Raw genomic sequence first — 6,000 nt, 5'->3', positions numbered from 1 at the left:
GGCAGTGGGAACATTGTGTACAAAGAAGTGCCGTATGACCACCAGTTGGGTTACCATGAAAGGTTTGGCATGGCTGGAGAATAGAGACTAAAGAAAGGAAAAGTGATGGCCAGGAGAAGGGGAGAAAAAGGAAATCAAAGCTTCTGAGAGCTCAGTAAGATCAAAGAACCGTCACTTTAGGAGGAAAAGAGGCTCCATGAGATCTTGATTCAGAGGATGTACTTGGGGACACAACCTGGCTCTAACCACTTACCAGCTGTGAGACCTGGAATGGGTCCCTTAACCTCTCTGAGCCTCAGATTCCCCATGTGTAAAATGAAAAATAATCACAGCGTTATTGGGAAGATTAAATGAGATATCCTTTCTATAAAGCAGCCCAGTGTTCACTACATAAAAGCTAATCATTAAAAATATTATTTTCATTAGGAGAGCTGGAAAGCTTGGAGGTTGTCAGAAAGATTTAAGACTTTAATGTAGAATTATTTTTAAGTAGAAGTAAATGTTTCCTTATTTTGTTTCTTAAGGAAACTTCCATATCATTATAGCACTTGCCCATTATGGCATGTATTTCCATTGTGTTCAGATTTTCCCTAGTACAGACAAGGGGCTCTGTGATCTGGGGTGGGGCCCCATTCCTGATTATACTCTCAGTGCACCAGGCATTTTGTCACTCCCATACCACTTGTTGAATTGACTTAGGAAATTATTCCCAAAGAGGCTAACAGTTGAGGTAAACAGAAAGATCTCCAAGAGAGAACTTTGGGTCAGGAACTACATACTTAGCTGGGATTTGATTTCCGTTCTCATTAATTATGCATTTACAAGTCTTACAAAAACATATTTTCACAATGTGCAGGTCCACTTCTTGATGGCTGCCTGTTTATAAAATTGACAATAAGCACACTGATAGTTTATTAAACACTTTTTAAAAGAGGGACATCTGGCCGGCTCAGTCGGAATAGCATGCCATTCCTGATCTTGGGGTTGTGAGCGCTAGGTGAGCTATACACTGGGTGTAGAGATTACTTATTTACACACAGAGTGAGGGAGCTGCCTCTTAAGAAGTCATCCCTTCCAGGGTGCCTGTGTGGCTCAGCGGGTTAAAGCCTCAGTCTTCGGCTCAGGTCATGATCCTAGTGTTCTGGGATTGAGCCCAGCATTGGGCTCTCTGCTCGGCGGAGAGCCTGCTTCCTCCTCTCTCTCTGCCTGCCTCTCTGCCTACTTGTGATCTCTGTCTGTCAAATAAATAAATAAAATCTTAAAAAAAAAAAAAAGTCAACCCTTCCTGTCTCAGTAAGAAGTAATAGAAAAAGCAATCAGTCAGAAGGAAGAGTTGAGTTCCCAAGCCAGCCTTGCTGCTTACAATCTGTGTGAACTTGAAGGAATCATCTAACCTACCCAAATCTCATTTTTCTCATCTGTGACATGAAGATAATATTTGCCCTGCCCTTTGTTCTTTTTAATAGATTTGAGTATCAAATGGAATATTGTATGCAAGGTCCTTGAATATCGTATAGTTCTATTCAAGTGTAAGATAGTATTCTCACATTCACTAGAACCTGGTGTAACAGCTTTCTAGAAAGTTGCTGCTAACAGTCCAATGGAAATGCTTCAACCCATCACTGGTTGCTATGACACATATTAAAAACATTCATTGCTATATCCGTACCTAGCAAAAAGTAAATGCTTGATTAATATTTGCTGAATGAAGGAAGGAAGGAAGTTGGGCAGGTAGGTGCAAACAGTGGGTTTTTTGGCTTTTGAATTGTGTGGAAGTAGAGCAGAGTGGTTGTGTGAATGAAGCATGATGATCACCTTAGGCTTTCAAAGCAGGGTTTTCAGAGTGGACAGAGCTGGTTGGAGCAGTGAAAGATGGAATTGTTTTCCTCCTGTTTTGTTCCAATTGAAGCACCCTCCCTTCTAGCTTTTGAGTAAAATAATGGGGTACTAAAAGACATAGAGAACAACTAAATGAGACCTAAGAATCGGTCTTTGGTTTTAAACAACTTATTTCTATAAACCTTGTTATTAAAAATAGTAAAAAAAGGAAAGAAAAGAAGAAAAGGCATAGTGGAGAGAGGTTGAATCAGCATCTTTGTCTGATAATACTTTCAGTTAGCAAGACACCATCAATTAACCAAAATATTTAATGATAATTAAAAATGGCACACACTTTTAGTAGGTAGTACCACTCTTACCTCCCATCTGGACTGCTTCCTCTTCTGTGTCTCCTAGCCAGGTGAGAATTGTAGGTCACTCAAACCTGGTGTTTTTCCTTGTCCATGTCTCTGCTCAGCCACCAATAATCTTTCATTCCAGTTGCCTGTCAAGGTCTTAAACTTCTTTTAAGGATGTCAAGAAATGAATTATTGGTTCAACAGGTATTTATTGTGTTCACTGAGTACCTACAATATGTAAAGATGAAGAAAGTTCATAGTCTAATTCTAGTAGGAGGAGAAATACACATAAATGCATAATTTTAAAGCTGTATGATGGGGTTTTTAAAAAATATAACAGCTTAATTGACATATAATTCACACACCATAAATTTCATCCTTTCACAGTGTACAGTTCAGTGGGTTTTAGTATATCACAGAGTTATAAAACCAACACTACTATCTAAATTTCATCACCCTCAAAAGAAACTATATATTTTTTGGTTTGGGTTGGTTTTTTTTTTTTTTTTTTTTTTTTTTGAAATGCCATGTTCATTAACAAAAATTACCTATTCCCCTCTCTTTCCCAGCCACTAATCTACCTTGTGTCTCTACGGATTTGCCTATTCTGGACATTTCATATAAACTGAATCATATAATATGTGGCCTTTTTTGACTGGCTACTTTCATTTAACATAATGTTTTCATATTTTACCTAGGTTGTGGCATGTACCAGTACTCCATTCCTTTTTATAGCTGAGTAACATTCCAAAGTATAAACATACCACATTTCCTACAGTTAGGTCTATGATCCATTTTGAGTTAATTTTTCTGTAGTGTATGGAAGAGGTCTAACTTCATTCTTTTGCAGATGGCTATCCCACTGTCCCAGCACGATTTCTGAAAAGACCATTCTTTCCCTATTGAATGATCTTGATACTCTTGTAAAAGATAAATTCATCATCATAAACTAAAGGATTTTTTAAAATTCTCAATTCTATCCATCTATCCATATACCAGTACCACATTGTCTTGATTATTATAGCTTTGTAGCAGGTTCTGAATTCAGGAAATGAAAGTATTCAAACTATTTTCTTCTTCTTCAAGATTGTTTTAACTGTTATGGTTCCTTGGCCTTCCAGATTAATTATAGAATCAGCCTGTCGGTTTCTGCAAAAAACGGCCACAGGAACTTTGATAGGGATTGAGTCCATAAATCAACCTGAGGAGTATTACCATTTAAACAATATGAATCTTCCAATCCATGAATATGAAATGTCTTTCCATTAAGTCTTCTTTAATTTATTCCAACAATGTGTTAAGTTTTCAGTGTACTAATCTTGCACTTCTTCTGTTAATTCCTAATTATTCTTTGTGATATGATTGTAAATCCAATTGGCTTTTTAAAGATTTTATTTATTTACTTTTAGATTGAGAGAGAGCGCACACAAGGGGCAGAGGGAGAGAGAGAAGGAAAGAATCCCAAGCAGACTCTCCACTAAGTGTGGAGCCTGATGTGGGGTTCAATCTCATGACCCCAAGATCATGACCTGAGCTAAAACCAAGAGTCAGAAGCTTAACCAACTAAGCCACCCAGATGCCCCAAATTCAATTGTTTTAAATTTCATTTTGTTCATTACTAATGCAGAGAAATATGATTGACTTTTGTATGCTAATCTTGTATCCTTCAACCTTGCTGCTAATTTTTCCAAAATTTTTGATGGCTTCCTTAGGATTTTCCAAGTATAATATCGTATCATCTGTGAATAGTTTTAGTTATTCTTTTCCCATCTAGGTGCCTTGTGTTTTCTTGTCTAATTTCTTGGGCTAGAACTTCCAGTATAGTGTTGAATAGAAATAGCAAGATGAGACATCCCTGTTTAGTTTTTAGTCTTTCATTACTAAGTATGAGGTGGGCTGGGGGGTTTTGAACAGATACTCTTTATTGGGTTGAGAAAATTCCTTCTGTATCTGGTTTATTTTGTTTTCATCATAAACAGTCTGGGATTCTGCCAAATGCTTTTTCCATGTTAATTGAGATGATCATGTGGTTCTAGTCCTTAACTCTATTAATAATGATACATTACACTAATTTTTTTAAGTGTTGAGCCAACCCTGAATTCCTGGGATAAGTTCCACTTGGTTACAGTGTATAATCTATTTAATATAGTGCTGTATTCAACTTGCTTGCCTCTTTCTTTCTTTTTCTTCCTTCCTTCCTTTCTTTCCTCCTTCCTTCCTTCCCTCCCTTCCTTCTTTCCTTCCTTCCTTCCTTCTTGTAGGCTCCATGTTGGGTGCAGCTTGAAGTCATGACCCTGAGATCAAAACCTGAGCTAAGACCAAGAATCGGATGCTCAACCAATCGAGTCACCCAGGTACCCCAATTTGATGTATATAATCTGCTTTTTCTTCTATGTGGTAGTTGCTGCTATCATTTTGAGAATAGCAAAGGTAAAGAAGGGCTTTATGCCAAAGAATAACAGAGCCACTGACCGCACCATGGACGAAATTTTGCTAGCCAACTCTCGGTCAATAAAGATGACACTTCAGGGTGAAGAATGTAGCCGAAACCTATGTGTCCAATAAGGAAGGTGGGGAGCTGATGGAGTAGGTACAACAAGTTGGAAGAGATAACAAAGCATAGAAAATGGGCTAGCCATATTGGTGACCCAGGGGTTTAGAAAAGCATTCTAAATGCTCTTAAGTTAAATTCTAAAAGCTCCTGGGGGAACATCTGGATGGCTCATTCAGCTAGGCGTCCAACTATTGATTTCAATTCAAGTCATGATCCCAGGGTCATGACACTGAGCTCCAAGTCAGGCTCCCCAGGGAGTTTGCTGGAGATTCTCTCCCTCTGACCCTCCTTCTGCTCGCTCTCTCTCTCTCTCTCCCTCCCAATAAATAAATAAATAAATAAATAAATTTTTAAAAATTTAAAAAGGAAAGAAAGTAAAGCATTCCTGGGGCACCTGGCTGGCTCCATGGGTGGAGCATGCAACTTTTGATCTTGGGGTCATAAGTTCAAGCCCCACGTTGGGGGCAGAGATTAAAAATAAATTCTTTAGGGGCACCTGCGTGGCTCCGTGGGTTAAAGCCTCTGCCTTCAGATCAGGTAATGATCCCAGGGTCCTGGGATCGAGCCCCGCATCAGGCTCTTTGCTCAGCAGGGAGACTGCTTCCTCTTCTCTCTCTGCCTGCGTCTCTGCCTACAAATGATCTCTGTCTGTCAAGTAAATAAAATCTTTTTAAAAATTAAATCTTTAAAAAGAAAAAGGAGGGGTGCCTGGGTGGCCCGGTTGGTCTACATTTAGCTCAGGCCATAATCCCCGGGTGCTGAGATAGAGCCTCAAGTCAGGCTCCCTGCTCAGTGGAGTCTGCTTCTTCCTCTCCCTCTGTGATCTCTCTCGCTTTTATTCTCTCTCAAATAAATAATAAAATCTTAAAAATAAACAAACAAACAAACAAACAAATAAATAGAAAGAGAAAGAAAAACACTCCTGCCTAGTCTATTTCCATATCATTTTTCTTATGTTTGCTCTGGGTCAAAGCCATGCTCTTAATAGGTCCACACCACAGCAGTCCGCTGAGCTGTTGGAGCTCTGCCTCTGTCATCACAGTTCAAGCTCCTTAACAGCAGAGTTCGTGTCCTGTGTATCCGCATATCCCACAGACAGATTTACCAGTATCAAAAGCATACCTCCATTAAAATTTCTTTGGACAGTTTTAAGAATGACTCATCCAAATTCCACACCCCACCTGCTGCCTCCATACCAACTCTTCTGAGTTCTCAGTGCGTCAGGCAGTAGCTCTGGAGTCAGACTCCAGGATAGCAAGAAGAAATGGG

This window comes from Mustela lutreola, chromosome 3 (assembly GCF_030435805.1).
Source record: "Mustela lutreola isolate mMusLut2 chromosome 3, mMusLut2.pri, whole genome shotgun sequence".
Lineage (NCBI taxonomy): Eukaryota > Metazoa > Chordata > Mammalia > Carnivora > Mustelidae > Mustela > Mustela lutreola.
The sequence above is the reverse complement of the archived record's forward strand: the minus strand, read 5'-3'. Positions refer to the sequence as shown.